The 26,813-nt window shown below is 34.6% G+C and overlaps 1 pseudogene; it reads right to left on the reverse strand.

Annotated features, from left to right (window-relative positions):
• Nucleotides 1-24,255: 24,255 nt before the first annotated feature.
• On the reverse strand, nucleotides 24,256-25,666 carry LOC149220576 (callose synthase 10 pseudogene; annotated as a pseudogene).
• Between the last annotated feature and the right edge of the window lie 1,147 nt (nucleotides 25,667-26,813).

Here is a 26,813-nt window from a genome sequence, read left to right on the forward strand (position 1 = left end):
AGATCAAAATGAATACTCAGGATGTTCTAGGTAAAAAGGATTACCAGGTAACTGTGAACTGCAGAATACCTCCCGGCGAACCGAGAAGTACGGGCAGGTAATCTCCCTGAATGTTGTGTTCCGTGTATCACGTTTACAAGGCAGAAGACTCGGCTTCCTAGGGATAAAGAATTGCAACCTAGTGGGGTCTCCCATTATATACACGACGGTACGGGGAGCAAAAGTCCATACTAGCGTTGTCTAGTGCTGAAGTGAACAACAACTGCTAGGTTTAAAGACACCGGAACACGTCTCTAGCCTAGACCTTCTAAATGTGGTCATTAGGTTTCAAATACGCCTTAGGTTAATTGAATACATTTTAGATTTATCTTGAAATTATGTCTTGGTTTTCATGCCTTATCGATATGACTCGATAAACTCCTATATGCAACTAAATGAGACAAGAACCTTTCAATTCGATGAATTGTTTACACTAGTGAGAGTAGAGAACACACTCAATGCAACAAACAAGCAATTGAAAGCAAAATGACCTTTTCACTATTTCTCTTTTTGAAAACAAAATGATGAAAAACTCTTTCCAATTCTTATCTTTCCTATCAAACGCACTTCAAGTAGTCCTTTCACTAGTAAAGAGAATTCATTTTTTTTCAAATGCAAATGACGATGCAACTCTAGTTTTCAATGATTCTAACTAATGTAACATATTGATTTAGCAAACTAGAATTATGTATTTTTCAATGAAATGAGAAAACGAATGCTTCACAAACACTTCACACTTCAATGAAACATTTCCAATACAATCAACCTCAAGCAAATGCAAAGCACAAAAGAGAATTCCTTTCAAACTAATGATGCAAAGACTCAACCAAAAACAAGATGAGCAATGTGATCTATGCCTGAAAAGAGACGCTCAAACAACAAACGAAACTTTTCAAACTTGTTAAATGGAAATCAAAGTGACAAAAGGACTAACAAACGAAATGCAAGGAGAAACTTGACTATTGACTTGATTTGTTGAGTAAGCAAACAGGTGAATGGATGACAACATAGATTCCCTAGGGTCACAAACCATCCAAGAACTCAAGAAACCAAGTGAAGAAAATACAAACCAAACAAGCATATAAACCAAGCTAAAAGAGCTTTCTAGGCAGGGAGAACACAATTAAAACAAGCTGAGAGGCAAAAATCAGAAGGGTAAGACACACTGGTTATGACCTAGGGGAAACCCTGATCTTCACCTATAGGAATCGGCGCGACTGGCTAACTAACAACAGGCACCAGAAGGGGGTCAGCGCGACTGTTTTTGATAAAATTACGCTGATCGACGCGACTGTCAGAAAATAAATGCACTGACCAAGGATTCAAGGAAAAAAATAAAAAATTTCAAAGGCTAAAATCAGACTTGCCACTGTAAATTTTAGGCTTAGAGCAATAAACCAGGCAAAGAAGAGAACACTAAAGGGAATGGTGATACTAGAAAAGTTCACACAAAACCATAAAATGAAAATCAATCAAACAGAAGGATTGGCTCCCCAGCGGAGTCGCCAATTTGTGGTGCAGGTAAATTCTCAGTGTGGACACAAAAAATTCCTCTAGCCCAAGAGAGCGGGTCTAGCCACAAACAAACAATCTATGGAAAATCTCCTTAAGCTAGAATCAATTTAGAGGGCCTACCTCTTAGAACGCTATTCCGCTTGGTGATGATCCTCCTTCCTTACTCCAACTATCTTTCGTTTCCTTCCTTCGAATACTTGAAACAAGTAAACAAACAACAACAACAAACGTGATAGCATACAATATTATATTTAGCCTACTTAACAGTTCAAGGAACATTAAGCCATAAAGATGTAAGATAACACTTCATGTAGGAAATAAATCAATAGTTGTATTCATATAAATTTAGAAAGAGATTACAACCAATACCTTGACGTTGCTAGTCTCCTTCGATGTATTCGGGTTCCCACACTTCTGCTAGCATCTCATGGATAACCCCAACAGTGGAAGTTTTAAGGCCTCCTCCCTTTAGTCTTCAAACCAAACCAAACACACTATTCTCCCTCAAACATACACTAGAAAGCTACAAGATCACAAAATCAGCCCCTGATAGGCTGCTGATTAGGTAGACCTTGTGTAACTCTTTCAAACCAACTTTTGGTTGAGGCTTAGCCTCCCCAACCTGAGAGGGCTCTCTCACAAGATTAAGGATTTGGATAATGAATAAGATGGCTAACTCTATGAAATAATTGAACAAGTGTAAGAGGTTGAAACACAACTAGAAAGTATCCATTGGGCTTATGGAGTCAAATATGCTTCAGTATTGACAATAATGTTAGCTTTACATAGAAGTTAGGGCATAAGAATTCAACATAAGGAGAAAACACTAGATACACATAGGACCAATACAGTTCACAAATGCATGAATGAAATTAGAGCACTGTTAGTGATTTCTAAGTAATCACACATTCATACCACTTTAGATAAGAGGAAGAAGACAATACAAGACATTCAAAACATCAAATTCCTTCTGATTCCTGAGAAGCAAAGCCAAGTATTGTATTACTAAAACAGAGTCTTTTCACAAAGCACAATATGAGAGCCTTTCTCAATAATTTTCAAACCCTTAATACATTAGTTCTTCTCCCATATATAGATTTCAAGTAGATTCCTTCCTCCAGAATGAGGGGAATTCGAATTCCTCCTAATTTGACACCTATTGACACTTAAAAATAACTATTTAATACAAAGACAACTAACTAGGAGTCCCAGAGACCTAATACAACTAGGAGTGTAACTCCTTATTATGATTACAACAACCTTATCTAAACATTTAAAGCATTATTTGACACCTATAACTCCATGAAGTCAAATTTGATGGTGCTCATAACCTTCCAGCTGGCCCTTGATAACTCATCCCTTTGCTGTTCCTAGAAACTAGGAGACTATCCCTTGCTCTGTTCTCGCTGAAAAATAGGTCTTGTGACAGAGCTCATAACTTCTCATAAAAAATGTATTTGGAAAAAATGAAGGAGGCTTTTTTGAACCAATCCATGATGAACCAAAACCTCTCTTGGTTTTTTGAAACATCTTTCCTACCGCCCAGAATAAGTCTTTGAAAAACAGGTGTAAAAATATGCTTATGAAAAACTGCACCTACAACAGTTTCATAGCGCAAGTTTGATCATTCATTTCTCTCAAATCATAATGGATTTGAAGAAAGTGGAAAATTTTTTTGTACTTCAGTATCTTAAGAATGAAAACCTCTTTCACTTTTCAGAGATGAGTTTTCCATTGCTTGGTAATCCCTTTGGAAGTTGGCTGCTGTTTTCATAACATGAAATTTTGGAGTTCACAAATGTCCTTCTTTGTTTCTTTTAATTTGTATAAAAATGCATTTGATTTTTTTTTTTTTCCATGCCAGGTGTACCTTGCTCCAAAAATATTTCCCTTTGTTCTTCAAAATTGGCCCATTGAATGATAATATGTAGCTACAGTAGTTTAGTAGCGTGCTACGAAACTACTGTGCATTAGGCATCACATACAACAGTTTTGTAGTGCGCTACGAAACTGCTGTGTAATTTCAAAAACACAGCTTAGGATCAAAATCTAACTTTCTTGAGTCTTTCCTTTTTCTGCAATGACTTTTCCATTTGACATGAAGCTGTTCAACATTGAATATCTAGACACCATTCTTCAAGGTAAGTATCAAAAGGTAATTTGTCAAAAATTAGGACTTAGCCTTACTTCTGTCATTTTTATGCAGTTGTGATGATGTTTCCTTAGCCCTAGGGCTAAGTCCTGTTTCAGCTCTTATGATATCTCCCTTTCTTTGGACATTTTCTCCTTTGAAATCGCTTTAGATAAATCAACCTGGAAGGAAATGCCTTGCTTAATTGAGGAGCTGCCTCGCTTGAATTTGATGAAGATTTCTGATCTCTGCTCACCATGGGCTTGTTTGCTCAAACTAAGAATTGTATCAAATGTCTATTGCATGAACACGACCAAGATCAACATGAATATGTCCAAGATCAATTAACCTTTACCCTAACCTTTTTATTTGAGAATTTTTTTAGTGATAACACATACACTAGAAAGCTACAAGCTATAGATGTCTTGCTGATCATTCAAACTCACTCCAAAACTCATTTAGCTTGGGAAAAGAGAGGTTTATATAGCTTGGATGGATGGGATATGGTTCCTCTCATCATGGGAGAAAGTCTTATCTCTTGAGTTTGTTCCATCCTAATAGGGGAAAGGAGCCCAAATTGACTTCTTCAGCTCCATCCATCCCAATCATCTACCAGACTTCGTTTACGAAGCTTCTAGACTTGGCAGCTTCGACTCCATATTTGAAAAACTTGCCAAAAGAGGATCGACGCGACTGGAAAAGGGCTCAGTCACTCCGTACGACGTTAGTGCTAGTTTTAATCTTTGCAAATCGGCGTGAGGAGGAAACTGGTCAGTAGCACCGGTCTTGTAAACTGGGGTAAAAGGAAGATTCTCGAGAAATGATACAAAGGGGAATTATTCTGCTCATGAAGAGGGACATATTGGGAGTTTCTTCATGATGGGAAAGCATGTAGGGTTCACTGTAGAGGTCCTCCAGGATTGTGGACAGGGAGTACAGGAACAGTGACAAAATACTGTGTAACACAACTGTAAACCCAACTTTGAAAATTCCACATGATGTACTGTTTCGGTTTGATGGACTCCCCGCTTAATCTACATTTATGAAGCCACACAACTTCACTCCCTTTGTTTGTTTGTACCATAGTCCAAACTGGGTAGTGCCTCCGAGGTACCATAAAACATGATTAACTGCCTTCCAAAATAATTTGGTTGGCTTAACCATATCTTGGCTCAGTTAGTATACTAAGCACATATCTGGTCATGTGTTCACGAGATACATGAGTGAACCCATTAGTTGTTGATAAATGGTAGCATCCACTTCGTCACCTGAAGTGGCATCCTCCTTCCTCTAGTTGGTTGCTAGAGGTGTCTCCATGGGCTTACAACTCTCCATGCAGAATCTTTGTAGTATCTTATTTGCATACTTGCCTTGAGACACAAATAGTTCCCCATTTCCTTGACATACTTCCAATCCGAGGAAGTAGTGCACGAGACCCGTGTCTTTCATTTCAAATTCCCTTGCAAGGTCCTCCTTGCAAGATCCTCCTTGCAAGATCTGATTAGTTGTTCATCACCAGTTAAAATCAAATCATCAACGTACAAGACAACATAAGCAATTTACCTTCTACCAAGATATGGTAGAGGTTTGCATCCACTTCACTTTTGATGAAGCCAAAAGTAGTGAGATAACTGGCGATCCTGGTGTACCAAGCATGGGGTGCTTGTTTGAGATCGTACAATGCTTGCTTGAGTCTGCACACATGAGACTCTCGATCAAATGTCTCAAAACATTCTAAGTGCTCGATGTACACCTCCTCCTTAATAACTCCATTGAGAAATGTTATTTTTACACCCATTTGGTGGATCTTCCACCCCATCTATGCAACCAGTGTAATAATTGATCTAATTGATGAGTACCTTGCTATAAGAGTAAATGTCTCCTCATAGTCGATTCCATCAACTTGAGAGTACCCCTTGGCCACAAATTTGGCCTTATACTTCTCTATGCTTCCTTCTGCTGCCTGCTTCAACTTGAATATCCATCTCAAACCACAACCGATTTATCTGCTAGTGTTGGGACCACTTCCCAAACGCTGTTCTTTACAATGGATTCATATTCCTCCACCATTGAATCAACCCATATAGGTTTCTCTACTACTTCATTGAGAGAGGATGACTCAATCTCTATAATCTTAGTCATTAAAGTCATGTAGCTAGTGTACCATTTAGGTGACCTTCTCTGCCTACACAAATTGAAGGAGCTCCTACATTCTCCCTCGCAACATACACAAGTTTATCAGCTTCCCTGGTTCTTTTCCTTCCTTCTATGGATGTTTTTGCTTGAGTGGATGTCTCCACTCATTAATCCTCAATTTGTGGTTTCTCCGCAAATTCCTGAGGCTCCTCCTTTGAACCTAAAATCTCCTCTTCTGGTGGGATTTGAAGCTCCCTCTCAAGAGAGCACCACATTGCTTTTTCCTCATTAAATTTTACATCCCTTTGTACAACTGTCATTATGAGGGATGGTAAGTACACACGATAGTTGTGTGGAGTTCTTGTGCAACCCACAAATGCCCCCAACTATGTTGTCAGCTCAAGCTTCTTCCTTGATTCTTTGGAGAAATGGTAGTAAAAGAGGCTCCAAAAATCCTGAAGTGTGACACATTCGACTTCCTCCTCGAGAAATCCTCCTCCATTGTAATCATACCAAGAATCTGATAAGGACTTTGGTTTTGCAAATATACTGTTGTGCGGCATGCCTCAATCCACAAATGTAGGGGTATGCCTTGGTCATTCAACATAGCCATCACTACTCCCACAATGCTACGGTTCTTTCTCTCAGCCACCCCATTCTATTGTGGGTTGTGGGGTGTTGTCAACTCTCATCGAATGCCTTCTTTTACACATAAATTCTTGAATTCATTCGACACGTACTCACCTCCATTATCACCCCTGAGAGCCTTCACCTACTTGTTGGCTACTTTCTCAACCAATGCCTTGAATTCTACAAACTTGGAGAATGTATCATCTTTCTTTCACATGAAGAAGATCCAACACTTCCGTGAGAAGTCATCAATAAAAATGACAAAATATTTGTGTCTGGTAGTGGAGGTTGTCGAGAAAGGTCCACAAACATCAGAGTGGATCCTTTCCAAGACTACATGTGCTTTACTGTCCTGATCATGGAATGTGGATTTTGTGTACTTCTCCAAGGTACATCCTTTGCATACATCCTGCTCCTCAAGTGATTCTTTTGGGAGGTTAGTAGTTATTTTTTGCGTAATATTCAAGGTGCCATGATGCAAATGGCCAAGCCTTTTGTGCCAAAGATCACCGACATTACGGCTCTGCACCTTCTTTGCCTTTGTGCTTAATGCAACACAATCTTTGTAAGGTCCCACCTTACCAACCATCAATAGTATAGAGAAGTAAAGGTCACATTGAATATTATTACTCAATTTTTTTTTCTTTTTTCTTTTACTCATAATATGACTAACTTAGCTATCATGTAATCATATTCCTTCAACTATTTCAATGTAAGAATATAACATAAAAAGTCAGGGATAACTTTCCCTTAAGACCAATTCCAAAACACATTTCCTCTCAAGTTTAAAAGGTCATAACATGTGCTCTTTTCATACTTATACATGAGCTCTAAGTAAGAGTGGAAATGAATTCTACCATAATTCCATGTGCGAACATTAAGCTAGATCAACCTATTTGATTTCCTAGACTATGCTAAATAAGCTTCATTTATTGACTCTTGATATCACAACCACAAAAGTATTATACTTCTTTTACAAAAATCAGATATAAGTGTATGAGTATTAACCTACCTATAGCAAGGTAACTGAGGGAAGAATATGTCTCTCTTCATCAATAAATCTAATAAATATGATATGTTTATGAAATAGAATCACAAAATATATTGACCCAACAACATTTCCAAATTCATCAATTAAAATTCCCAATCCCAATTATTAAGGCAATGCTACAATCATGAGAATTATATAATGAATGTTGAAACAAAAGCAACTACTGTTACTAATTCAGAAGCATGTTATTCTTCAAAAAGTGTCATTGAAGCACAAGAATGCGCCCATGAAAACATGCAGCTTAGACAAAACTTATTATGCTCGCTTGCACAAAATCCTACAGAAAGTCACTATAAAATTGTTTCCAACAACCCCCCTTTTTTATGAAAGATTTAGATAATAAAAGTAACAACAATCCTATTCTCTATTCACACTTCAGCAAATTATTAAATTAATTTTCACGTTCATACCAAAAACTGGCAGACATAAGAAGCTACATCCATCAAATAGTCTACTCATAAATTTCTAGTACATAAAAACTACGGTAAGTAGGACTTTTACTCTAACAATTCATATGCACAAAAACTATAACCATTCATGTCTCTTGACAAACACTTTGCATGACGGTAAGTAGGGCTTTTACTCTAACAATTTATATGTGCAAAAACTACAACCATTCATGTCTTTTGACAAACACTTTGCATGACGGTAAGTAGGACTTTTACTCTAACAATTTATATGCACAAAAACTACAACCATTTATGTCTTTTGACAAACACTTTGCAAACATGCAATCTACAACCATTGAGGCATTTTGACAAACACTTTGCAAGCATGCAATCTACAACCATTGAGGCATTTTTCCAAACACTTGGCAACAATGAATTTGAGATTCTTCTTCAACCTATTCAACTCAGAAAATTTAGAAATTGAAACTTCAAATGTTGGCATCTTAAAACAGACACTAAACAATCTTAGGTTTTCATCAAAAACTCGAAAACAGACACATATAATTGATAGCAACAATCTGTAAAATCGACGAAATTTTCTATATGGGTTCTGAAAAGTACTTGTTTGGAATCAAATGGGGGTTTAAATGGCCAAAAGGCATGGATACCCCCTGATGTTGAGTAGAAAAGTAACAGAACGTTCCAGAGATGCGATTTATTAAAACAACAACAATAAAAACATTCCTACTATCTCATTTATCACTTTCTCAAACACTTAGTGTGCAAACTTCATCTACAACTGTACATGGAGAAAAAAAAAACTCAAATTTATGATAATATGGTATTGTAGTCAACTCATGGCAACCTGGCAGTGTATTTATACAATTCCAAAAAGATGGGAATATGCTCCAGCTCCAATGAGATTGTGCTCCTGGTCCAATATCCTTACCAACTCATTGTGAACCATCCGGTTTTCCTCCCAACCATATCCAGGGAGAACTTCTCCCCCTGGAACCCCCGAGATGTAAGAGCTCACAAAGAATACCAAAATATAGCAATAGAGAGATATCTAAGGCAAGTTGAGGAAGATAAGGTTCACTTCCTCCCAACACCACTCATGGTCAGCTCCACCAGGTAGAGCTACATGGTAATTTAGATTAGGAATTTCAAAATCATTTCTAAAGCAATTGGCTACTCTCCAAGTCTCTCACTCTCATAATATTTTTCAAATCTCTCCAACTCTTGGTATCACAATGCACCTCCCTCCCTCTAAGTGAGAATACATGAGACACATATATAGGAGGAGCAACAAATTCTTGTCATAAAGGAGGAGTAATATGCATGCATTGTATTCCATTTAGAGGAGTGTAACTCATGCCATTAAGGAGAGGTATGCATGCCTTAGTTAAGGATAGTGTAACTTATGCATTTAAGAGAGCGTAAGAGGAATATTTTATGACATGTCTTTAATGAGTTGAAGATGAATATGCCATTCTTTGATGAGTGCATAAAATAGAGTGTAATGTATTATTAAAAGAGAGAGATTTACATAGAGCCATGAGATTCATCAAGGAGAGAGATGTGAAGTGATTGAGTAGATGAAGGTGACTTGTAAATCTCTTTTAATAATAATATCATAGTCTCATAAAAGATAATAATAATATTAATAATATTGAGGATTAAGTCGAGATTGAACGATTACGATTGATTAATGATAAGTTAAGTGATTTTCCTTCAACTATACTTGATTGCCAATTTATGTAAAGGCGATTTCCTATTTTTGGAAAGTCATGCTTGAGATGCTATACTTTCTATTTTTAGAAATTCAGTCTAGGATTGTTAGAAAAGAGGTTTTATTAAGGAAATTAATCCCTAAGCTTCCCATGAGTGGTATTTTTTTTCGGAGAATAAGGATTCCGTAACCCTATTGCATGCATCTTCATGCCTTAGTAGATTAAGGTCATTGTGCCCTGATCTACTCTAAAGATCCAAGATTCCACACCTTGATCTTTTAAATATTCAAGACTCCGCGCCCTAAACATTTTATTATAGATACAAGAATCCACGTCTTTATCTTTCATGGATTTAGGACTCCGCACCCTAATTTCCATGGCTTCTCATCTACTCTGCTTTGAAATTCCATGCTTCACCTTAAGATACTGATTGTGAGCTCATACCCATCTGATGGTTCGTTGGTAAGGCCTTGTTCCAAAGCCTGCACACATCACAATCTCATAGATCAAAGGAATCAATGAATTTCATAATTAACTTATTCATATTTTACCAAAGATTGTGCATGACTTCCACAACCATTTTGGTTTTAGAGAAATGACTTTCGCAACCATTTAAAATTTGAACATCCTTGTTTGAAAATAACCACGTTCCATATCACATCCTGCTCAATACAAGATTAAGCATATAAAATCATAAAAATAATGTATCATGACTTCCACAATCATTTATAATTTGAGCATCCTTGTTTGAAAATAACTATGTATCTGCCACATCTTGCACATTACAGGATTAAACATATATAATCATATAAATCATGTATCATTGATAAACCATAATTAACCATATGTTCCACATAACCATGATCATCCATGGATCTATGTGTCTCAATCCTGAATCAACATCCATGTCATACACATATTGTCAAACTAAGATACCAAAAGAGAAAACATCGATAATATGTTCTTAACCAAAATCAATTCTTATACACACAACCATAGATATTATCCTAAGCACACAACAACTAGGTGACCCAAACCAGGTCTATAGCATATAAGCATGTACATAAGTTTCTCACGCATAATATTATATCATTATATCAAAATCACCCTCTCTAAGTGTCATCAAAGCTATCTCACCAAGAAGGGACACTACATACTCCCCCTCTTGGGCTAAACTTGGCCCGAAGTTTTTCCTATAGTCATAAGATACTTAGTTATTTTCGATTCTCCTATCACTAAGGTGTTAACCTTATGTATATGTATTTGATATATTTTTCTTCATGCCAAACCATAGTTTAATGTTTTCTAAATTGGAAGCAACTCCATGAAAACCAAAACATACCATTCTTAATCAAGTAGAAAATATATCCATGCCATATTATGCATGTTTCTATATAAAATGCCAAATATTTCTATATCAAAACCAACCATACAATTTATAGTACCATATCAAAATACTATTTTATGTAATTGATATGACATCTAATTAAGATATCTATAATATTTTGATATTCTACATGTTCTTTTTCATAGTCTACATGAATCCTACATGTGTCATCTTCTTGGTTCTATAGTACATTGAGCTTGCCAAGCTATAAATAGCTCACACATTGGTTGTAAAAAAAAAACAATAATGGTCCATCCCATCTGACAATCAAATTTGCATACAAGAAGCATAAAATCATCCACATACAATTGCCAATGAAATAATGCAACAAAACATGATGTCATATATAAAACCCACTCTTACATCTCACTTAATTTATGTCTTCTCAATCCAAGTTTCCCCTTTTCATTCCATAAGACATTCTTGCAATCAAAATCTTTAGGATCTACCTATAGTTTTTACTAAATGCTTAATCTTTAGGAAAAATTACAATTTTAAGTTTAAGACACCATTTTTTTTAAAACTAACAAGCTAAGGTTCCATACAGTCCTCATTGACCCACTTTTGTAATATAGACCATTCCTTGAATTCCCATAATCTTCATTATTATTCACTTCTCTTACTTGAGGATCAATTATGAATGATTCAGTTAGAAGATATTCATTCCAAAAATAATTAGATATATCTTTTCGAAAGTGGCTTGTAATCAAGAACAACTTTTGTAATTATACAAATACAATATATGTATTATTGAATCTATCTTGATAACTATAAGTCAACTTATTTTCCCACAGTAAAATCACTCGTAATTTCTATTCAATAATTAATCAATCCATTTGGTTTCACGTCTTATTCCTTACTATTAATACATACACACAAACAAACAAAAAAGTTATGAAAACCATACATTTCTCAAATTCTGAATAATCTTGTTGATTTTAAATAAGATTTAGACTATCATAAAGACATTTCTAGCCTAAGGATATGTTTTTTTTTACTACCTCTCAAAAGATTATAACCTTTTGTAGGATTACTAACTACTCATACAACTATACATCAAAGAACAAAAGTCCTAAATCCGTCAATCTCTTCCATTCCACATATAATACAATCATCTTAGGCTTCTAAATCATGCAAGAATTCCAATTCATCAAAATGTGATCTCGCTCTCCTTCAATTTCTCCCTCCAAAAATATCACTTCTTGTAAATCAAGAACTCAACTAAGATTTTCATTAATCACATACCTTTTTCTTTAAGTTAAAATAAAACAAAGTTGTCACCACATAAAATGTTTTTCTTCTATACATGTTATTCTCTTAACAATTTACAAGTTAATCAAATTCCAAGAAAGTAGTTCATCAAGTTCATAAACAATATGAATTTTGACTCAATCACCTAACTAGCAATAGTTTAGAGCAGTTCATGAGTTAAATCCTCATAATTTCTCTAATTAATTTGGTTAAATAGAATTCAACCAATATTCAACTGAAAAAATAATTAAAGAGACTATTATGGCTTTCCTATACCTAATTTATCTTGAGGCAATAGAAAGGATATTTCATTCACTTATCACAATGATATTTTTCTACATTTAAATCATTTGAAAATCATTTTAATTCTACCTAAATCAACCACATACAAAATAATTAAAATACTAGAGGATAGATACCTAGTTCACACTTGACTCCATATATCAAAATCAATTATTCCAAACATTCTAAGCCACCTAATGGTGTTTAGTATACCAATCTTAGTATCTTCGTTTGTAATAAAAATAAAATAATGGATTTAAATCTCAAGCAAATTCATGATACAAATCTCTATCCATTTAACTATAATTACACATAATCAATCCTCCTTAATCATGTCTGAGATTTCATCAAAATATTTTTGTTCATTCTAACGAGAAGAATTACTTAGCTCATAGATATATGTTATTATGGATTCCACACCCATAGCTTACCTAATTACTTAGCTCATAGATATATGTTCGTATGGATTCCACACCCATACATTTTCTCATAGATATATGCTAGTATGGATTCCACACCTATACATGAGCTCATATATATATATATATATGCTAGTATGGATTTCACACCCTTACATAACGTAGGGAAAACATGACCTTCAAGTGTTCCTTCAAATGGCTTCCACAACCCTTCATGGACCAGTCATTTAAGCCTCTTGTTTATTAGGAAGGTCATACCTCAACCTAGTATTTGAGTAATTTCAAGTTATTTGATGCATAAAGTCAACCCAAACTACTCAAAGTCATGTCAAAGAAATCATAGGAATTCCATTCTTACTCATTAAGAATGTATTCCCAAATCATATTTTAACACATCAAATTAATGCACATACAATACTCTTGAATCTTCATTCACAGTTAAAAGTGACATCCTTCAAGTTAGCTTCCGTTAAGTTTCCATTAGTGTAGGTAAGAAAAGAGACAAAATTAACACGATGAACTCAATCATCATGTTAATTTAATATTGGTCTCACACTTGACACACATTCCCAAAGAATACACACCAATGCCATCATGCCATAGTTTAGATTAGGCTAAAATGTTTATTAGTAGATACAATTTCAACTAGTAGAGATGGCTAGTAGGCCCATATCACATTGATAATGATGCATTAAACATATATGCAACCATGCATCCACTCCACATATCTCACTCACCCATTGAAAATCAAACCATTCACATGCTTGGGTTTAACCCCAACTTCTCAAGCACATCCTTTCCTTACATGTCTTTAAGTTCTTTATCATATTTCTTATAATTTGTGTTAACAAAAATATAAAGGAATATAAGAAGCCATTCTTTTTCTTTCACGAGTTTCTAAATGACATAATAATAATAATAATAATATCCTTTATGCAACCAATATGCTTCCAAGTCAACATACACAATAATTCAACATGCATGCAAAATAACCATTCATACATCAACCTACAAGCAAGCATGTTGGCCCATTAGGCCCTAGTGTTTTAACTTGGCTCCAATACCATATGTAAGGTCCCACCTTACCAACCATCAATAGTATAGAGAAGTAAAGGTCACATTGAATACTATTACTCAATTTTTATTTTTATTTTACTCATAATATGACTAACTTAGCTATCATGTAATCATATTCCTTCAATTATTTCAATGTAAGAATATAACATAAAAAGTCAGGGATAACTTTCCCTTAAGACCAATTCCAAAACACATTTCCTCTCAAGGTTAAAAGGTCATAACATGTGCTCTTTTCATACTTATACATGAGCTCTAAGTAAGAGTGGAAATGAATTCTACCATAATTCCATGTGTGAACATTAAGCTAGATCAACCTATTTGATTTCCAAGATTATGCTAAATAAGCTTCATTTATTGACTCTTGATATCATAACCACAAAAGTAGTATACTTCTTTTACAAAAATCACATATAAGTGTATGAGCATTAACCTACCTATAGCAAGGTAACTGAGGGAATAATATGTCTCTCTTCATCAATAAATCTAATAAATATGATATGTTTATGAAATAGAATCACAAAATATATTGACCCAACAACATTTCCAAATTCATCAATTAAAATTACCAATCCCAATTATTAAGATAGTGCTACAATCATGAGAATTATATAATGAATGTTGAAACAAAACAAACCACTCTTACTAATTAAGAAGCATGTTATTCTTCAAAAAGTTTCACGTAAAACAATGAAACTGCATAAGTTGGGCACAAGTAGTTATTTTCTACAATCATTGAAGCACAAGAATGCACACATGAAAACATGTAACTCAGGCAAAACTTATTATGCTCACTTGCAAAAAATCCTACAGAAAGTCACTATAAAATTGTTTCCAACAACCCCCCCTTTTTTTAATGAAAGTTTTAGATAATAAAAGTAACAACAATCCTATTCTCTATTCACACTTCAGCAAATTATTAAATTAATTTTCACGTTCATACCAAAAACTTGCATACATAAGAAGCTACATCCATTAAATAGTCTATTCATAAATTTATAGTACATAAAACTACGATAAGTAGGACTTTTACTCTAACAATTCATATGCACAAAAACTACAGCCATTCATGTCTTTTGACAAACACTTTGCATGACGGTAAGTATGGTTTTTACTCTAACAATTTATAGGCGCAAAAACTACAACCATTCGTGTCTTTTGACAAACACTTTGCATGACGGTAAGTAGGACTTTTACTCTAACAATTTATATGCACAAAAACTACAACCATTCATGTCTTTTGACAAACACTTTGCAAACATGCAATCTATAGCCATTGAGGCATTTTGACAAACACTTTGCAAGTATGCAATCTACAACCAATGAGGTATTTTTCCAAACACTTGGCAACAATGAATTTGAGATTCTTCTTCAACCTATTCAACTCAGAAAATTTAGAAATTGAAACTTCAAATGTTGGCATCTCAAAACAGGGACTAAGCAATCTTAGGTTTTCATCAAAACTCGAAAATATACGCATATAATTGACAACAACAATTTGTAAAATTGCCCAGAGTTTTGATATGGGTTCTGCAAAGTACTTGTTTGGAATCAAATGGGGGGTTAAATGGCCAAATAGCACGGATACCCCCTGATGTTGAGTGGAAAAGTAACAGAACGTTCCAGAGATGCGATTTATTAAAACAACAACAATAAAAACATTCCTACTATCTCATTTATCACTTTGTCAAACACTTAGTTAGCAAACTTCATCTACAACTGTACATGGAGAAAAAAAAACTCAAATTTATGATAATATGGTATTGTATTCAACTCATGGAAACTTGGCAGTGTATTTATACAATTCCAAAAAGATGGGAATATGCTCCAGCTCCAATGAGATTGTGCTCCGCTCCAATATCCTTACCAACTCATTGTGAACCATCTGATTTTCCTCCCAACCGTATCCAGGGAGAACTTCTCCCCCTGGAATCCACGAGCTGTAAGAGCTCACAAACATTACCAAAATATATCAGTAGAGAGATATCCAAGGCAAGTTGACGAAGATAAGTTCCACTTCATCCCAACACCAGTCACAGTCATCTCCACCAGGTAGAGCTACATAGTAATTTAGATTAGGAATTTCAAAATCATTTCGAAAGCAATTGGCTACTCTCCGAGTCTCTCACTCTCATAATATTTTTCAAATCTCTCCAACTCTTGGTATCACAATGCACCTCCCTCCCTCTAAGTGAGAATACATGAGACACATATATAGGAGGAGCAACAAATTCTTGTCATAAAGGAAGAGTAATATGCATGCATTGTATTCCATTTAGAGGATTGTAACTCATGGCATTAAGGAGAGGTATGCATGGCTTAGTTAAGGATAGTGTAACTTATGCATTAAAGAGAGCGTAAGAGGAATATTTTATGACATGTCTTTAATGAGTTGAAGATGAATATGCCGTTCTTTGATGAGGGCATAAAATAGAGTGTAATGTATTATTAAAATAGAGAGAATTACATACAGCCATGAGAGTCATCAAGGAGAGAGATGTGAGGTGATTGAGGAGATGAAGGTGACTTGTAATTCTCTTTTAATAATAATATCATAGTCTCATAAAAGATAAGTATAATATTAATAATACTGAGGATTAATTCGAGATTGAACGATTAAGATTGATTAATGAAAATTTAAGTGATTTTCCTTCAACTACACTTGATTTCCAATTTATGTAAGGTGATTTACTATTTTTGGAAAGTCATGCTTGAGATGCTAGACATGACTTTCTATTTTTAGAAAGTCACTCTAGGATTGTTAGAAAAGAGGTTTTATTAAGGAAATTCATCCTTGAGCTTCCCATGAGTGGTATTTTTCTTTTGGAGAATAGGGATTCTGTACCCTATTGCATGCATCTTCATGCCTTAGTAGATTAAGGACTCCACGCCCTGATCTACTCTAAAGATCCAAGATTCCACACCTTGATCTGTTTAAATATTTAGGATTTCGTGCCCTAAACATTTTATTATAGATAAAAGACTCTACGTCTTTATCTTTGATGGATTTAGGACTCCACGCCCTAATTTCCATGGCTTCTCATCTACTATGCTTTGAAACTCCACGCTTCACCTTAAGGTACCGATTGTGAGCTCATACCCATTTGATGGTTCGTTGGTAAGGCCTTGCTCCAAGACCTGCACACATCACAATCTCATAGATCAAAGGAATCAATGAATTTCATAATTAACTTATTCACATTTTACCAAAGATTGTGCATGACTTGCACACCCATTTTGGTTCTAGAGAAATGACTTTCATAGCCATTTAAAATTTGAACATCCTTGTTTGAAAATAACCACGTTCCATATCACATCCTGGTCAATACAAGATTAAGCATATAAAATCATAAAAATCATGTATCATGACTTCCACAGTCATTTATAATTTGAGCATCCTTGTTTGCAAATAACTATGTATTTGCCACATCTTGCTCATTACAAGATTAAACATATATAATCTTATAAATCATGTACCATCCATAAACCATAATTAACCATATGTTCCACATAACCATGATCATCCATGGATCTGTGTGTCTCAATCCTGAATCAACATCCATGGCATACACATATTGTCAAACTAAGATACCAAAAGAGAAAAAGTCGATAATATGTTCTTAACCAAAATCAATTCTTATACACACAACCATAGATATTATCCTAAGCACACAACGACTAGGCGACCCAAACTAGGTTTATCGCATATAAGCATGTACATAAGCTTCTCACGCATAATATTATATCATTATATCAAAATCACACTCTCTAAGTGTCATCAAAGCTATCTCACCTCTTGGGCTAAACTTGGCCCGAAGTTTTTCCTACAGTCATAAGATACTTAGTTATTTTCAATTCTCCTATCACCAAGGTGTTAACCTTATGTATATGTATTTGATATATTTTTCTTCATGCCAAACCATAGTTTAATGTTTTCTAAATTGGGAGCAACTCCATGAAAACTGAAAGATACCATTCTTAATCAAGTAGAAAATATATCGATGCCATATTATGCATGTTTCTATATAAAATGATAAATATTTCTATATCAAAACCAACCATACAATTTATAGTACCATATCAAAATACTATTTTATGTAATTGATATGACATCTAATTAAGATATCTATAATATTCTGAATTCTACATGTTACTTTTCATAGTCTACATGAATCCTACATGTGTCATCTTCTTGGTTCTATAGTACACATGTTCCTTTCCATAGTCTACATGAATCCTACATGTGTCATCTTCTTGGTTCTATAGTACATTGAGCTTGCCAAGCTATAAATAGCTCACACATTGGTTGTAAATAAAAACAATAATGGTCCATCCCATCTGACAATAAAATTTGCATACAAGAAGCATAAAATCATCCACATACAATTGCTAGTGAAACTATGCAACAAAACATGATGTCATATATAAAACCCACTCTTACATCTCACTTAATTTATGTCTTCTCAATCCAAGTTTCCCCTTTTCATTCCATAAGACATTCTTGCAATCAAAATCTTTAGGATCTACCTATAGTTTTTACTAAATGCTCAATCTTTAGGAAAATTTATAATTTTAGGTTTAAGACACCATTTTTTTTTAAACTAACAAGATAAGGTTCCATATAGTCCTCATTGACCCACTTTTGTATTATAGACCATTCCTTTAATTCCCATAATCTTCATTATTATTCACTTCTCTTACTTGAGAATCAATTATGAATGATTCAATTAGAAGATATTCATTCCAAAAATAATTAAATATATCTTTTCGAAAGTGGCTTGTAATCAAGAACAACTTTTGTAATTATACAAAAACAATATCTGTATTATTGAATCTATCTTGATTATTATAAGTCAACTTGTTCTCCCACTATAAAATCACTCGTAATTTCTACTCAATAATTAATCAATCCATTTGGTTTCATGTCTTATTCCTTACTATTAATACATACAAACAAATAAACAAAAAAAGTTATGAAAACCATACATTTCTCAAATTCTGAATAATCTTGTTGATTACTACCTCTCAAAAGAATATAACCTTTTGCAGGATTACTAACTACTCATACAACTATACATCGAAGAACAAAAGTCCTAAATCCATCGATCTCCTCCATTACACATATAATACAATCATCTTAGGCTTCTAAATCATGCAAGAATTCCAATTCATCAAAATGTGATCTCACTCTCCTTCAATTTCTCCCTCCAAAAATATCACTTCTTGTAAAACAATAACTCAACTAAGCTTTTCATTAATCACATACCTTTTTCTTTAAGTTAAAGTAAAACAAAGTTCTCACTACATAAAATGTTTATCTTCTAAACATGTTATTCTCTTAATAATTTACAAGTTAATCAAATTCCAAGAAAGTAGTTCATCAAGTTCATAAACAATATGAATTTTGACTCAACCACCTAACTAGCAATAGTTTAGAGCAATTCATGAGTTAAATCCTCATAATTTCCCTAATTAATTTGGTTAAATAGAATTCAACCAATATTCAGCTGAAAAAATAATTAAAGAGACTATTATGGATTTCCTATACCTAATTTGTCTTGAGCCAATAGAAAGGATATTTCATCCACTTATCACAATGATATTTTTCCACATTTCAATCATTTGAAAATCATTTTAATTCTACCTAAAAACGCACAAAATAATTAAAATACTAGAGGACAGGTACCTAGTTCACACTTGACTCCATATATCAAAATCAATTATTCCAAACATTCTAAACCACCTAATGGTGTTTATTATACCAATCTTAGTATCTTCATTTGTAATAAAAATAAAATAATGGATTTAAATCGCAAACAAATTCATGTTACGAATCTCTATCCATTTAACTTTAATTACACATAATCAATCCTCCTTAATCATGTCTGAGATTTCATCAAAATATTTTTGTTCATTCTAACAAGAAGAATTACTTAGCTCATAGATATATGTTAGTATGGATTCCACACCCATACCTTACCTCATTACTTAGCTCATAGATATACGCTAGTATGAATTCCACACCCATACATCAGCTCATATATATATATATATATATATATATATATATATATATATATATATATATATATATATATATATATATGCTAGTATGGATTTCACACCCATACATAACTTAGGGAAAACATAACCTTCAAGTGTTCCTTCAAATGGCTTCCAAAACCCTTCATGCACCAATCAGTTAAGCCTCTTGTTTATTAGGAAGGTCATACCTCAACCTAGTATCTGAGTAATTTCAAGTTATTTGATGCATAAAGTCAACCCAAACTACACAAAGTCATGTCAAAGAAATCATAGGAATTCCATTCTTACTCATTAAGAATGTATTCCCAAATCATATTTTAACACATCAAATTAATGCGCATACATTACTCTTGAATCTTCATTCACAGTTAAAAGTGACATCCTTCAAGTTAGCTTTTGTTAAGTTTCCATTAGTGTAGGTAAGAAAAGAGTCAAAATTAACATGATGAACTCAATCATCATGTTAATTGAATATTGGCCTTACACTTGACACACATTCCCAAAGAATACACACCAATGCCATCATGCTATAGTTTAGATTAGGTTAATATGTTTCTTGGTAGATACAATTTCAACTAGTAGAGATGGCTAGTAGGCCCATATCACATTGATAATGATGCATTAAACATATATGTAACCATGCATCCACTCCACATATCTCACTCACGCATTGAAAATCAAACCATGCACATGCTTGGGTTTAACCCCAACTTCTCAAGCACATCCTTTCCCTACATGTCTTTAAGTCCTTTATCATATTTCTTATAATTTGTGTTAACAAAAATATAAAGGTATATAAGAAGCCATTCTTTTTCTTTCACGAGTTTCTAAATGACATAATAATAATAATATACTTTATGCAACCAATATGCTTCCAAGTCAACATACACAATAATCCAACATGCATTGAAAATAACCATTCATACATCAACCTACAAGCAAGCATGTTGGCCCATTAGGCCCTAGTGCTTTAACTTGGCTCCGATACCATATGTAAGGTCCCACCTTACCAACCATCAATAGTATAGAGAAGTAAAGGTCACATTGAATACTATTACTCAATTTTTATTTTTATTTTATTTTTGTTTTACTCATAATATGACTAACGTAGCTATCATTTGATCATATTCCTTCAACTATTTCAATGTAAGAATATAACATAAAAAATTAGGGATAACTTTCCCTTAAGACCAAGTCCAAAACACATTTCCTCTCAAGTTTAAAAGGTCATAACATGTGCTCTTTTCATACTTATACATGAGCTCTAAGTAAGAGTGGAAATGAATTCTACCATAATTCCATGTGCGAACATTAAGCTAGATCAACCTATCTGATTTCCTAGATTATGCTAAATAAGCTTCATTTATTGACTCTTGATATCATAACCACAAAAGTATTATACTTTTTTCACAAAAATCAAATATAAGTATATGAGTATTAACCTACCTATAGCAAGTTAACTAAGGGAATAATGTGTCTCTCTTCATCAATAAATCTAATAAATATGATATATTTATGAAATAGAATCACAAAATATATTGACTCAGCAACATTTCCAAATTCATCAATTAAAATTCCCAATCCCAATTATTAAGGCAATGCTGCAATCATGAGAATTATATAATGAATGTTGATTCAACAAAAACAACTACTGTTACTAATTCAGAAGCATGTTATTCTGCAAAAAGTGTCATGTAAAACAAGAAAACTGCATAAGTTGGACATAAGTAGTTATTTTCTACAGTCATTGAAGCACAAGAATGCACACATGAAGACATGTAGCTCAGACAAAACTTATTATGCTCGCTTGCAAAAATCCTACAGAAATTCACTATAAAATTGTTTCCAACAACCCCCTTTTTTTTATGAAATATTTAGATAATAAAAGTAACAACAAATCTATTCTCTATTCACACTTCAACAAATTATTAAATTAATTTTCACATTCATACCAAAAACTTGTAGACATAAGAAGCTACATTCATTAAATAGTCAATTCATAAATTTCTAGTACATAAAAACTACGGTAAGCAGGACTTTTACTCTAACAATTTATATGCACAAAAACTACAGCCATTCATGTCTTTTGACAAAGACTTTCCGTGACAGTAAGTAGGACTTTTACTCTAACAATTTATATTCCCAAAAATTACAACCATTCATGTCTTTTGACAAACACTTTGCATGACGGTAAGTAGGACTTTTACTCTAACAATTTATATGCACAAAAACTACAACCATTCATGTCTTTTGACAAACACTTTGCAAACATGCAATCTACAACCATTGAGGCATTTTGACAAACACTTTGCAAGCATGCAATCTACAACCATTGAGGCATTTTGCCAAACACTTGGCAACAATGAATTTGAGATTCTTCTTCAACCTATTCAACTCAGAAAATTCAGAAATTGAAACTTCAAATGTTGGCATCTTAAAACAAGGACTAAACAATCTTAGTTTTTCATCAAAAACTCGAAAACAGACGCATATAATTGACAACAACAATATGTAAAATCGCCCAGATTTTCGATCTGGGTTTTGCAAAGTACTTTTTTGGAATCAAATGGGGGGTTAAATGGCCAAAAGGCATGGATACCCCCTGATGTTGAGCGGAAAAGTAACAAAACATTCCAGAGATGCGATTTATTAAAACAACAACAACAAAAACATTCCTACTATCTCATTTATCACTTTGTCAAACACTTAGTGTGCAAACTTCATCTACAATTGTACATGGAGAAAAAAAACTCAAATTTATGATAATATGGTATTGTAGTCAACTGATGGAAACTTGGCAGTGTATTTATACAATTCCAAAGATGGAAATATGCTCCAGCTCCATTGGGATTATGCTCCTACTCCAATATCCTTACCAACTTATTGTAAACCATTCGGTTTTCCTCCCAACCATATCCAAGGAGAACTTTTCCCACTGGAACCCCCAAGCTGTAAGAGCTCACAAACAATACCATAATATAGCAGTAGAGAGATATCCAAGGCAAGCTGAGGAAGATAAGTTTCACTTCTTCCCTGTTAGCGCTCAAATCTGCCTCAGGCTGAGGAAGGCAAAACTCGAGGCCACATCGAACCAAGCTCAGCCTCGTAGCTAGCCCTACGAGGACAAGAGAGGGCTCTCTCCGGGTCTATCTCGGCAAACAAGTTTTCAAAGGGGTTGAGATGACCGATAAGGAATATTGATTTTAGGCTAGTAAATTGATAGAAAGGGGTTTTCAATAAATGATTGGGTTTTCTGGGCTGCATGGGCAAAGAACAACTTGAAACAGAGAAATATAATCAAAAACACAGATTATCTCCTGAGGCAAGATAGGCAAGAAGTTTAACATCAAATTTGAAGCATTGTGGAGTGGGTGAACTGTTGAGATGTTGACAAGGGCATAGAAGATGAATCCTTGTCAAACAGAAGAAAACATTTAATATGAACACTTCCTCAAGACATAGCAAATAATTTGAATTCTGCCTTTCTCACTTAAAAGTATTCATTTAGAAATGAAATGAAATGGAAACACAACAGACTACATATGAAACAAAGGATGAGACAAATGTTAAATTTCATACCACAGGAATCTCAGGGGTCAGAGCTGTATTTTTTATTAAAATCCCTGTCAAAATCCGCACAATGAAACTCTGTTCTCTCTTCCACCAGCTCTCAGAATTCTCTCTCTTCACTAAAAAATTACAAGTGATTTTTTAATGCATTAAATAAACTATTCTAGGAGAAAACAGATCGACCCAAAAAAGGGCGTTGTTTCACCTGAAGTTACAAAAATAGGGATAGAATCATCTCTTTATTCTAAAAACAGAAGATCGTTCCCCTTAAAATCCTCTGATGGCCACTTTAAAGACACAAATTGGAGCGCAGATCCACTTGGAGATTTAACTGAGGTCAAAAATAGGCAAATCGACCCTATTTCTCTGCTGTGACAGATGTCTCTGTTTATTTTGGCATTTTGATAGGTGTCGATATCTCTAAAAGCGTTTCATTTCGCTTGCATTCATGGCCAAAAATGCTTCCTTTCCAATACCATTAAAGCGCAATGTCCATGTATACGGAAATTACTTTCTTGTCATTTGAAATGGGATCAGATGTTGCACCCTTGTCCATGCAAAATAGATTAGCAAGCTTCACAATCAATAATCTAGTAATTGCATTAGAAGGGCAATATCAGCAGCTTCTGCTGCTCATTTTTGCTTCTGTTGTCCATAAATTTGACATGTCACAACATAGGTAAATTTCAGATCTGCTTGAGCTCGCACTTCACGAGATAGCTCATATCCATGTGTATTTGTCAAATCAACTCCAGAAATACCAGCCTCGATGTCCCCAGAGACTTGCTTCTCCACATAGCTTTGTAGCATAAGAGCTTTTCTGTAGTACATCATACCTCGAACAGTTCTTGCTAGTGTTTGGCCACGATATGAAGCCCATAAGCGCAACTCCAAGAGATTACTGGAATTGTCCTGAAGCTCTGAATCCAGTGTAGTTTGATCTCGACCAATACGTTCTAGAAAATTTTTCCATTCATCTGGGAAAATCTTTTGAAGATAAAAGAGAATAGAAATTCCATCTTCATTTTCCTTCCGTAATTCAGACATGCTGTACATTACAGTCTCACTGTAGTATGGAGTAAAGACACTAAAAGGCATCATTTCTCGCACAGGCTTTGCTGGTGCCATTTTCATGAACAATGAATTTGTAAAAAATTCTAGCCGACGTCTTGCCTCAAGGTTTTTTGGTATATTCACAGCATAGTCCTTGATAGTAAGAAGCAAGTGCAACCTCTTGATCTGTTCCTTAATTTCAGGATCTTTAGGCCATTCCATCTGTGAGAAGAGGCGTCCTTCAATCTTTGCTTTCTTGAGAATGCCCCAAGTGTCGTAATTCTCTCTTAGATTAGGAGACAAGATATCATGAGTGACTACATCATAAAGATCTTGCATAGCTTTCAGAGCCCCCCTTGCTAGATGAGGTGTCTCTTCATGTCCCAGAAGACCTGTCAGTGCTGTTATTCTTGATAGCAGAAGAGGCAGCTTATTTATTTGGAAATTGACAAGAACAGATTGATCTAGTATACTCTCATTTACATCACGAAACAATCTTTCAGCCCATAGCCTGCCTTCATTTTCAAGCAATGATTTTAGTATTTTCTCCACATTGTAGTAGCATTCGACAACAGCATAGCACATATATTCATCTCTCATAATTCTGTCCCACAATTCGTATTGTGTGTCTCTGCTCTCTACAGCCAAATCTATGGCCAGAAAAATCTTACTGGTGAGAAGAAATAGTGGCCATTGTACTGAATTTAAGCTCCCACTATTGCTTGGGACAAGAAGCAATTCCATTTCCCGATTATTAATGTAATCTTCTTCACGGAGACTTTTAATAATTTCATTCCAAAAGGGTGAGAACTTTGCAGCATAGAATTTGTTTGTCTGTGTAGACGCCTCAGCATTAAGATAACCACTATGAAGCGTGTTGAGCATTGGTGGCTGAAGGTTTGTCACAAATGCTTCAGGGAAAGTCTCAAAGCGTTTATGGACCATCTCAATAGATCGTATCTCTCCCTGCCTTTCCAATTTCCATTGCCTCTCTGTTGTGTTTGTTGCCCCAATCAATAGTTAAGCACCTCAAGACTCCTAAGAGCACGCAATGCTTCACGGACAAAAACATCCAAAAGAGAACCTGGGAAATGTAGTTCTACAGCCAATTGCTCTGTAATAATTTGACAATTCTCAAAATTCAAATATCTCCAGAAGTCTTCATGAACACTAGCGAACACTAGCAGCATGCCAATGTCTGGATGAATAAGAGAAATTTTGTGGGCTCTACCCAGTGCGTAGCGCACCTCTGTGTGCGTAGCGCACCTTCCTTCTCATATTTTTTTTATGAAGTCCAATAAAGAATATCCTTGTTCTCCCAAACTCTTGTTCAATGACTCATTTGCCAGTTACGAGCTCCAGCAAAACCACAACAAAACCGTAAACATCGTTTTTTTTCTTGCGACCTTCAAGGAGTATGCATGTTTAGGAGCAATGTAACCGTGAGTGACTACAAAAATTATTGAATCCCCTCCTCTGTTACGAGCTTTGAAGAAGTTTTGCAACACCAAAATCAGCAATCTTGGCCTCATAAAATTGATCCACCAAGATATTGGTAGACTTGACATCTTTTGAATAATTGCAGGGGAGCAATCGTGGTGAAGAGAAGATAATCCATGAGCCGTCCTTAATGCAATCTTATGTCATGTTGGCCAATCCGAATTATTATTGCTATGCAAAGCTTGAAACAGGTTCCCATTAAGCATGTATTCATAGACCAACACATTAGACTGCCTGTTGGACATATAACAATAGAGCTTCACTATGTTTCTGTGGCGAATGGTTCCCAATGTTTCAACTTCCTCCTTGGACAATCAATGGTCATACTCTCACAGTAAATGCTTCCCACTTCGTTATTCGTTCTGATATCATCTATATCCATTTTGGAGTTCGTCCAGAGGTGCTTCACTGCCACTGTTTCATTGTTGGGTATGTCAGCGCGATAAACTTTTTTAAATAATGAATCCATACAGGTGAGGATAGTTTTAGATAGAGGAGGAATGACCTGTTGTAGAGTTTTATGAACCCATAAAACTCTACAACAGGTCATTCCTCCTCTATCTAAAGCGATAAACCTTGCTGGATGCTCCACTTCTAATTACATTTGC

The sequence above is a fragment of the Pinus tabuliformis genome, chromosome Q (genome assembly GCF_031772625.1).
Source record: "Pinus tabuliformis cultivar Carrire ecotype Pingquan chromosome Q, CPIR1, whole genome shotgun sequence".
NCBI lineage: Eukaryota > Viridiplantae > Streptophyta > Pinopsida > Pinales > Pinaceae > Pinus > Pinus tabuliformis.